Source organism: Mustela nigripes, chromosome 9 (genome assembly GCF_022355385.1).
Source record: "Mustela nigripes isolate SB6536 chromosome 9, MUSNIG.SB6536, whole genome shotgun sequence".
In the NCBI taxonomy this organism is placed as follows: Eukaryota; Metazoa; Chordata; class Mammalia; order Carnivora; family Mustelidae; genus Mustela; species Mustela nigripes.
The window spans coordinates 9963362-9974605 of NC_081565.1; the positions used below are offsets into that span (position 1 = coordinate 9963362).

An 11244-nucleotide genomic window follows, 5' to 3' on the forward strand; every position below is an offset into this window, starting at 1 on the left:
TGGCCTGTAATAAGGTCTTATCAATGTTGCCTGTTATTTACACTCCCACCAGCAGAACCCAAGAATGTTGGTTTCCTCATACTTTGGCCAAACCTTACAAATCTGAGTTACCTTTGATGGGCAGGACATTGTAGGGTGGTACATTTCGAAGCCATTAAAGGAGCATTTCCTATCCCTTCATGGGCATGACCATGTGGGATTAGCCCCATTCTGACCATCTGGCTGGCAGTTGGGTCCAGTTAAGGAAACTTTGATCTTGTAAACAACAGCTTCAGAGTTCCTGGGATTGCCCGTGTATGTGTTTGTCTCTGAATATGTAGACGCAGGGACATGTGATGGGTAAAAGGTAGATTTTTGACATCAGGTCTGGATTCAGATCCTACCTCTACTGCTTCCTAGTTGTGAAGACAAATTACTTCTCTAAACCCTATTTCCTCATCTGTGAAATAGGATCAAATAACATAATATAGCTCCATGCCTGGTTCCTAGTCAGTGTTCAGAAGTAACAAGTATAGTCTGTTCGGTGATTGCAACATTCAGTCCCTCTGCTTAGACTTTCTGCATCATTATTCAGCAACTACTGATACAGTCATTGCTATCATCTCAATGAGGTCAAAGACTCCATGTCTATCTATCCAGGTACAAGGGAAAGCTACTTGCTGAGCTTTTAGTGAACATTCCACAAATGCTTACTGAGCTTTATTATGTTCCAGACCACATGCTGGACACTGGCAGATGAAAGGGGCTGATTCTCTCCCATTCCTATTGAAGGTGGGGGAGATGGTTGGTCCAATCAGTAGAGCTTCCAACTCTTGATTTCAGAGTTGTGAGTTCAAGCCCTATGTTGGGCATGGAGCCTACTTTAAAAAAAAAAAAAAAAAAAAAGACATATTAAAGATGTAAACAGGGGTGCCTGAGTGACTCAGGAGGTTAAGCCTCTGCCTTCGGCTCAGGTCATGATCTCAGAGTCCTGGGATCGAGCCTCGTGTTGGGTTTTCTGCTCGGTGGGGAGCCTGCTTCCCTCCTCTCTCTGCCTGCCTCTCTGCCTACTTGTGATCTCAGTCTGTCAAATAAATAAATAAATTCTTTAAAAAAAAAGATGTAAACAAATAAAAAACAAAAACAAAGTATCAGGAAAAAGACCAGACATATTAGCTTTCACTTTGCATGTAAATTAGTTAATTTCCTTTATTAAAACAAAAAGCAGCAAGAAGATAGGTGAAAAAGCAGAAAAAGAAAGTTTAGTTATGTGTTATTGATAAGGGAACTAAAACAAGCCTCGGAAAGAAGTAATCTCCAATGAAATCACTCTGTGTTCATAATTTTATAAATTATTGAATTATATTTCAAATGAATAACAAGCCACACTGAAGGGAAAAAAGAACCAATCCAGGTAACTTTTGAATACAGAACTTTTTTTTTCAGTACACAGGACAGATTTTTTTGTGACTTGCTGACATGACAAAGTCTTATATAACAACTAAACTAAGCTATTTACATATATGTGATAAATCACCTCTTTTAAATATAATTACTATTGGCCCAGTGCTGTACTTATACTTCGATACTAATATAAATGGTACGTCTAGCTTTTCTCATTAGAAACTGAGGCTGGCAAGTTAGTTCTTGGCAGATGGCCTCCTAAGTTCTTCCTTCCTATCAATATTATAAATACTCTAAGATCATTCATAAGTTGTAGCACTTTCTAATGCCTGACCTGACTTTCTCTGCCTCTGAGAAAGTCTATTATATAACCACCCTTACTGGTAGTCTGGAGCCATGTGGTACACCAACTATAAATTTGGGGCCTCAGGGAAAAGCTTTTTTTTTTTTTTTAAATTAACATCTAATGTATTATTTGCCCCAGGGTTACAGGTTTGTGAATGGTCAGGCTTACACACTTCATAGCACTCACCCTAGCACATACCCTCCCCAATGTCCATAACCCAACCACCCTCTCCATATCCCCCTCCCCACCGCAACCCTCAGTTTGTTTTTTGAGATTAAGTCTCTCTCTTATGGTTTGTCGCCCTCCCGATCCCCTCTTGTTTCATTTTTATCTTCCCTACCCCCCCAAACCCCCTACTTTGCCTCTCAAATTCCTCATATCAAGGAGATCATGTGATAATCATCTTTCTCTGCTTGACTTACTTCACCCAGCATATCCTCTAGTTCCATCCACATCATTGCAAATGTGAGGATTTCATTTCTTCTGATGGCTGCATAGTATTTCATTGTATAAATACACCACCTCTTCTTTATCCACTCATCTGTTGATGGACATCTAGGTTCTTTATATAGTTTGGCTATTGTGGACATTGCTGCTATAAACATTCTGGTGCACGTGCCCCTTCAGATCACATTTGTATCTTTAGGGTAAATACCCAGTAGTGCAATTGCTGGGTCATAGGGTAGCTCTATTTTCAACTTTTTGAGGAACCTCCATGCTGTTTTCCAGAGTGGCTGCACCAGCTTGCATTCCCACTCATAGTATAGGAGGGTTCCCCTTTCTCCGCATCCTTGCCAGCATCTGTCATTTTTGACTTGCTCATTTTAGCCATTCTGACCAGTGTGAGGTGGTATCTCATTGTGATTTTGATTTATATTTTACTGAAGCTGAGTGATATGGAGCATTTTTTCATGTGTCTGTTGGCCATCTGGATGTCTTCTCTGCAGAAATGTCTGTTCATGTCCTCTGCCCATTTCTTTTTTTTTTTTTTTTTAAGATTTTATTTATTTATTTGACAGAGATCACAGGTAGGCAGAGAGGCAGGTAGGGAGAGAGGAAGCAGGCTCCCCACTGAGCAGAGAGCCCGATGTGGGGCTTGATCCCAGGACCCTGGGATCATGACCTGAGCCAAAGGCAGAGGCTTTAACCCACTGAGCCACCCAGGCGCCCCTCCTCTGCCCATTTCTTGATTGGATTATTTGTTCTTTGGGTGTTGAGTTTGATAAGTTCTTTATAGATTTTAGGATACTAGCCTTTTATCTGATATGTGGTTTGCAAATATCTTCTCCCACTGAATACAGAACTTTGATATATATTCTCAGTCTGAAGATAAAAAGAATTATGTTCTTGCTTTGACAGCACATATACAGAGAAGATGAGCATGGCCTCTGAGCAAGGATGATATGCAAATTTGTGGAAAAAAAAAAAAAAGATTAAAGGGGCACCTGGCTGGCTTAGTCAGTAGAACATGTGGTTCTTGATCTCAGGTCATGAGTTCAAGCCCCACACTGGGTATAGAGCTTACTTTAAAAAAAAAAAAAATTAAAGAATTACAAACAAATATTGAAAATGCTATCTAAAAGGCTTGTTTTTCACAGTGGCATGGATTAGCAATTCTAAAACTATTCTCTGTGTACTGGAGGATTGAGTAAAAGATTAACTACATTGAGGATATTGAGAACCAGGTTTCTCACTGAAATAGACACTCAGATATGCCATGGGGAAGGCCGTGAAGAATGTTGGGATACTGGGCTGGACTAGGAGGTAACAGGATGAACTCCTGGATTTCTATTTAGGTACGCATGAACTTCCTAGTTCTGTCCACTGAGAGGACCTAGAAATAATAAGCCCACCCAGTGGCTAGCTCCTAGCTTCTTCTTCTTTTTTTAAACAATTTTCTTTTTTTATATTTGAGAGAGAGCGAGAGAATGAGAGAGAGAGCACAAGAGAGGGGAGGGTCAGAGGGAGAAGCAGATTCCCCATTGAGTAGGGAGCCCAATACAGGACTTGATCCCGGGACTCCAGGACCGTGACCTGAGCTGAAGGCAGCCGCTTAACCCACTGAGCCACCTAGGCTTCCATCTCCTAGCTTCTAAATACCATCCTCTACCAAGGGAACCAGAGCTCTGTGGAGAAAGGGGTGATTTCTGGGCCAGGCCAGAGAGAGTAGAAGATGAGTCGGGAGCATTCTTTTGCCCTTAAAAGTAAGCTAGCACTCAATGAATAAGAGAGATCAGCAAAACGCCATACCAGCCAGCTTGAATGAGCTTTCATCCCAAACAAATCTGGGACAGTTTGGTTATCAAGTAAATAATGATAGTAATGAATTATAACCCACTGGCTCAGATAAGTATTCATGGCCCGTCATCTAAACAAGCATACATGTACAACTACTGTAAGCTCTTCTTTACAGTAGACTGCTAATAACAACAGAAATTTTGAGCCACAATTTTGTAATCATCAGAGTAATAATTAATATAGATAAGAATTGTCAAGATCTAAACATAGAGAATGAAAGTTTGATGAGGAACAAAATATCTGGGGCGCCTAAGTGGCTCAGCCTGTTAAGCATATGCCTTCGGCTCTCGTGATGATTCCAGGGTCCTGAGATTGAATTCCTACTCAGTGGGGAGTCTGCTTCTCCCTCTCCCTCTGACCCTGTTCACGTGCTTTCTCGCTCGCTTTCTCTCTCGCTCACTCTATCTCAAAATAAATAAACAAAATCTTCAAAAAAAAGGAATAAAATATCTGTATAATCTCAAAGTACTCCCCTAGAAATTATTTGTGAATTACAAAGAGAAAATAGTAATTGTACAGTAGGTAAAACTGGTAGACACGTCTTAACCAAGTGACCAAAATAACCATCACCTGTAACGGGACAACTTGACATTAAGAATTTTTTTTTTTAGGGGCGCCTGGGTGGCTCAGTGGGTTAAAGCTTCTGCCTTTAGCTCACGTCATGATCCCAGGTCCTGGGATCAAATCCCGCATCGGGCTCCCTGCTCAGTAGGGAGACTGCTTCCTCCTCTTTCTCTGCCTGCCTCTCTGCCTGCCTCTCTGCCTACCTGTGATCTCTGTCTGTCAAATAAATAAATAAAACCTTTTAAAAAAAAGTGTTAAAAAAATAATTAAAAAAAATTTTAAAGATTTTCTTTTTTAAAAGATTTTATTAATTAAATTAAATATTTATTAATTAAGATCAAGAGTTTACCAACTGAGCCAGCCAGTCACCCCAACAAGTATTTCTTAATAGAACGCACAATAGACAATAATCTTTTCTGCTCTGCCCGAAACGCACAGCCTGATCTCATCATGAAGAAATACCTGACAAATGAAAATTGAGGAATATCCTACAGAGTAAATGACCGGCACTTCTCAAAATGGCAACATCATGAAAGACAGAAAGGAGGAGGGATTGTTCCCAAGTTGGGGGAGACTAAGGAGACATGAAAATTAAATGTGATATATAATTCTGGATGGGTTTCTGAACTGGGAGAAAAACTGCTCTGAAGGGCATCACTGGGATGGTTAGCTAAATTTGCGTGAGACCTGTAGATTAGATAGAATGTTATGTCAGGGCTAAATGTCCCGATTTTGCTAATTGTCCTGTGGGTATATGCGTATCTCTCTTCTCAGGAAATACACACTGAAGTATTTAGGGCAAAGGGGACATCGACTCTGCCAGTTACCCTCAAATGGTTCAGAAAAAGGATCTACCTAGAGAGAGAGAATGGTGAAACAAATTCACAAATGCGAGTAATCAGCGAATCTGGGGAAAGGGTATGCGGGAATCCTTTGTGCTACTCTTGTGATTTAGAACCTTGACATTATTCCAAAGTAAAAGTTAAATAGAAAATAAGAAACAAAAAAGTCTGTTTCGGTTCTTTTCTTTAAAGAAGGTATTTTCCCTCAAGACACTCATTCAGGCCTCTTCAGCAATTCATGCTCATCCCTGAGCCTCCCTGGAGCAGGGGCTCAGTGTAAAGTTTGTGAAATTGAAAGACTGAATTATCTGATTGCCTTCAGGGGACTAGCAAGAGTTAGGACTGAGGGGGTTTGGAGAGGAACCCTACTGGCCTCTGGTGGGGCAGGAACCCTTATGCCTGTCTGGACCCTAGGCAAGAGAGCTTTGGACCCAGCAGTGCCTGAAAGCCTCCATCCTGTGTCTTCTGATGAGGGAGCTGTCTTGGAATGGGCAATCAGGAGAGAGAGTAGGGTACATTCCCCTCCGTGGGGCAACTCAGTACTAATCCCTTCAGGTCAGTGTGGTTCAGGGTGAGCCGGATGACAGCCTTGGTAAACCACACCGAAGGGGTCCTTGGAAGTTTACCAGCCCCCTCTCATTTGTCAAACATACTAGTGGCAAATGCTGAGGAGGTTTCTGGCTGCCCCTCTGATCTTCATTGGAGTCTACAACTCCACATCAGGGTTTTCGGTCGGACTTTCCAAGCTGCCTTGAATCTTCACAATTCTGCTCTTGAAGATGCTCAGATCAATGGGGCTATAGGTGGGGGTGTCTGGAAATGAGTGGCCAAGGAAGAGACAGGGAAGGCCAGTGGGGGCCTGGATTGTCAACCCTGTAGTGTGGTTTGATCCTCCAAGCAAGGGGAGGAGCCAGGGGTCAGTGATAGGTAATGGGATGAAATGATCCGATTTTCGTTTTAGAAAATTCCCTCCAGCAGCAGAAGTTGAGGATCGGAGGATGGGAAGAACCAAGAAGCCAGCAGACCTGAGTGGAGGCTGCTGCACACATCTAGACAAAAACTCAAGCGAGAAGTATTTTTAGACCTTGCTCTGTAATAGGAATGGTAAAATGTAGCATATGTAACATTGGCCTGACTTTTTATTCTCGTGGCAGACCTCACTAATCTCTCAGTGTTCCTCCTTACACTGGGCAGCTTCCGTAGACAGCACCAATCAATCCGAGTAGGCACGATGGATGAAAGGAATGTGCCCTCTGGGCTCTGTCATATAAGGCAAGGAAAAGTCATCAAAAGTTTTGAGAATATGCTTACACATTTGCTGACAATTGTCACTCTGGGTCTGCCCCAACCTGAGGTTCTGGGAGTAGGACCAAGATGATGCCCTAAGTCAGCCTTTGAGGTCCCTGACCGAAACTGTGCCTTGCCTTGCTGTATACCCTCCATGCTCCCACTTAGGAGTTTTTCACATCCACTATCTCATTTCAACCCCACAGCATTCCTGGAAGGTCAAGGTCATCACCCCCATTTTACAGATCAGGAAACTGAGGTAAGAAACTTCCAACAGAGCCCTCAAGTTCCACAGGAGGTAGGTGGCAGAGGCGGGATTCACACCAAGGGCTGTCTGGCTCCAAATGGCCTGGCTCCTTCCAGAGGAAGCTTGTCCTGGCTGCAGAGGCTGTTTGCATCTGTCAGGGCCCTGTGCCGAAAAGCCAGAACAGGTTGGGGCAACAGTGACTCTGGCATCTTGGCAACATCTTGACAGCAACGACTTGGCTTGTCGATAAAAGTCCTTGGCTTAAAAAGACCTGGGAAAGTTGACTTTCAAATCACCCTTATGTAATCCGCTCTGTGCTGAGTCTTGGAGAAGGAAAGCTCTGGCCCCTGGGTGTGTGTGTGTGGGGGGCTCGCCAAGGGGGGGGGCTGCACAGATGGTGAGGGGCGGAGGCCTCTGGCTGTGGAAGAGAATAAAGTTTCTGTCCTCGCACAGTTGGAATGAGGGCCCCAGAGCCAAGCAGCCAGGGCTGGGGCGGGGCCAGCCAACCTTTGGCACGTGAAATGGCACCCTGTGCTCATGGCAGATAATTCTCGTTAATAATTCGTCCCCCCTGGCCGGCATGCACCCTGAAAGCCCTGTCTGTTCCTGCCTCACGGGATCCCTGCTGGAATGTGGGGGGTCAAGGGGCTGGCCCCAGACGTGGGCAGAGTTCAGAGCGGGCTGGGTAGGCAGGGCAGCGTCTGGGCACTGCCTGGGGGCAGAGGGAGCCTTTGTGCTCTGAGCCCTAGGAACCCCACCCCCAGGCGCAGCCGCCCCACAGGGGAGAAGTGGCTGACATGCCAGGCTGAGGCCTGCTCTCTCTGTTCCCTCTCCAGCGGCAGCCGGGGCAGAGGACGCTAATCTGGGCGCAACCTGGCATTGGACAGATCCGCCCCATTGTGCTCCGGGTGCTCTTTCTGAGTGGCGGGAGGGGCAGGGGCAGGGGCCTCAGCCCTGAATGCACAGCACAATCTTCCGGGGAGCTTTTAAAACACTCAATCCCAGTCCTCCATCAGAGCCTATGGTGCATCAGCCAGTGGGGCTGCCTGGCCATCGGCACCCTTTATACTCCCCAGCGGCTCTGGAACGAGCTGAGGTTGATGTGCATTTTGAGAGGGTGAGGACTCCACCAGCCGTGTGACCTTGAACTCATGAGGTCACGGTGGGCGGCTCAGTTTCCTCACTTGTGAAACGTGGACAGCGATAGTACTTACCGTGTGGGGGGTGACTGGAAGGATCCAAGGACTGGCTGTGAAGACGGAGCACCGCCCCCGCCACGCAGGGCACACACTCAGATGTTCAGTGCCTAGGGATAATTAGGTAGTTTTATTTCTTTCCTTCCACACGCGCCAAGGGGAGCTTTTAGGGCTTGAAACCAGGGAAGAAAGTCGACAGGGCAGAGAGAGAGTGGTCCTCTTTGAGGACGACATCAGTAGGGGGGCCAGGGGAGGCTCTGCTTCCATGCAGAGGCAAGTTGGGCTTGGTTCCTCCGGGGCTCCCTAGCAAAGCACGTGGAGCCCCTCGGGGATCTCCGCTGGAGGAGCCCCAAGTGCCCCACGTGTGTGGTGTTGCGTCTGGCTCCCCGCCTCCCAGCAAGCTCTCAAGGGCAGGGATGAGGCCTGCTCAGCACACGGTGGAGAGCCCGCAGCACAGGCCATGGAGAACTGGCAGTCCCTCGGAGCAGGGCAGTCACTGGCCACAAGGGCAACAGTAGCCGCCACTTCCTGGACGTCACGCTTAGGGCTTACGAAATCGTTCCGCAGCTTTACTGCTGCTCCCCCCCCCCCCCACCCGGCAGAGGCTGCTGTCAGCCACGCGGGTGAGGGTCAGAGATGAGTCCCTCCAGCCCCCCAGCCCACTGAACTCTACAGCTTCCGGCCTCTGCTGGCCACCGAGCTGTCCTGAACGCTGAATCGGGACCCAGAGCCGAGTGCCTGTCATGTCCAGCACCGTGAAGCTACAGCTCTCCTTGCTGTGTAAGTGCCCAGCTGTGGAGCAGAACAGTGTTTAGGTGGGTGTCTTCCCCCGAAGATGGGTTTTCCCAGTTACACCCACCTGCAGGATGGAGGGAGCCTCTGGGAATATCCAATCTGCTTTCCAGCCTTAACAATCTGAGATAGCATTCCAGAGATTTCTGTTTGGAACCTGACTTATGCTGCACAAATTAATGAAAGAAGCGGGGCCCCTCCTGTGGTCACATATTTGGAGCCAAGGGTGGCTTGTTCAGCAGACCCCGTATGAACTTGCCCAAAGTTCTGACCCTTAGTCATTTGTAGCCATTTGCTGGGAGTCTCCTGGGTGCTGGTGACATGGTGGGAACAGCTTTGCTTTCATGGAGCTCAAGTACACGAATGTAGGTGCCCACAGGGAAGAGACAAAAGACCACGGTGGGGCAGGTTCTTGTCTCATGGAGACCAAGAATGAATCTCGCGGACAAAAGGGTGAAGTGAAGTGAAAGTCTATTAAGTGAAGGTGAGAACAATAAGGAAAGAAAAGGAGCTCTTTAGAGTGAGAGGGGTCCCAAATGGATTGCCACTGAGGGCTTTTAAGGACACAGTCTTTTACAGAAAACTCACCAGGGACCTTGGTATATATCTTGTCTATAAATGTTGAAGACAAGCAAGCGGATTTGTAAATATTATGAAAATAAGTGGATTTGTTATGTTCCCTTCTCTCTGGTTAATATCTTGTCTATATCATTTCTCTGCACTAGGATTTCTGTGACCCTAGGCATGTTGCCTCCTACTTATCTTTCCCTACCTGGCCTTACCTGTCCCTTACTCAGTGTGACTGGGGCCGACTTCAGACCCAGCCTTGAGGGACCGCTTCCCTGGGCAGGTGTGATTTCAGCTGAGACATGAATGGCCAGAAGGAGGCAGCCATGTTCAGGTGCAGGTACCAGTGTAGCAGCCAGAGGGAACAGGTGACACAGAGGCTGGAGAAAATGGGGCGGTGGGGAAGAGGCTGGGCTAGGGTTGGCCAATGGCCTGAGTGGAGAGGCCATGTTAGAGACTACCCAAAGCCCAGCCATGTTTGGCCTGCCTGAGTCAGCCTCAGCGGGGTCTGCACTGTGAGAGGGACAGGGCCCATGAACCGCTGTTAGCATTGTGCTTCTGGCTAGTTGGCCTGGGAGAAGTAGGACCCTTGTTCTTTTTTTTTAATTTTTTTTAATTTTTTTTATTTTTTATTTTTATTTTTTTTTTTAAAGATTTTATTTATTTATTTGACAGAGAGAAATCACAAGTAGGCAGAGAGCCAGGCAGAGAGAGAGAGAGAGGAGGAAGCAGGCTCCCTGCCGAGCAGAGAGCCCGATGCGGGACTCGATCCCAGGACCCTGAGATCATGACCTGAGCCGAAGGCAGCAGCTTAACCCACTGAGCCACCCAGGCACCCAGGACCCTTGTTCTTGCCAGGGGCCACAGGGACAGGGCCCAGCTCTGCCAAGGCTGGGGAGCAGAGGCCTAGCTGAATGTGTATGTGTTTGTGTTTGGGAAATTTTGTCGAAATCCATATCACCAGCAGTGGTTTGAGAGCTCCTTAGAGTTATCTAAGCCAGGTGAAAGGCCCTTGAATTCCCTCCTGTCTCATCCCTCTGATCACATCAAGGTCAGAGATCACAGGCACAGTAACCACAAGAAAGCCGTAGTGCTGCTTGCTTTCAGTGTCCCGCCCCAGCCACCTTGCACGGTGGCCACTAACTTTTTTTTTTTTTAAAGAACTTTTTTTTTACTATTGTAATTTTCCTCCTTTAAAAACTCATTTTTGTTTTTGCTGACAGCATTTTAAGATTCCCTTTGAAATACAATTATTTTAGTAAAAAGAATGAAATCATCCAGGGGTGCCTAAGTGGCACAGTGAGTTAAAGCCTCTGCCTTCAGCTCAGGTCATGATCCCAGGGTCCTGGGATCGAGCCCCACATGGGGCTCTCTGCTCAGCAGGGACCCTGCCTCCTCCTCTCTCTGCCTGCTTCTCTGCCTACTTGTGATCTTTGTCTGCCAAATAAATAAATAAAACCTTAAAAAAAAAAAAAGAAAAAGAATGAAATCATCTGAAAGAGAAATAGTAAACCATACTGAAGATGTTCAAGGGGAATGGCAGAAGTCACAAGGAAGGTCTGTACAGGAGGGACAAGTTTGGGAAACGTGAGACTAAGATGCTCAAGGCTCACGTCCCCAGTTCCTTGATACTCTTTTCCCCAGGACAGCAATTCTTTTTGTTATTAGATGTCTGTGTTATGATGAGGAAGCAGACCATGGCGTTTAGTCAAGACTTTCAAA

General features: G+C 46.3%; 1 pseudogene; it reads left to right on the forward strand.

Annotated features, from left to right (window-relative positions):
• Positions 1 to 3063: 3063 nt before the first annotated feature.
• On the forward strand, positions 3064 to 3163 carry LOC132025253 (U6 spliceosomal RNA; annotated as a pseudogene).
• Positions 3164 to 11244: the final 8081 nt, after the last annotated feature.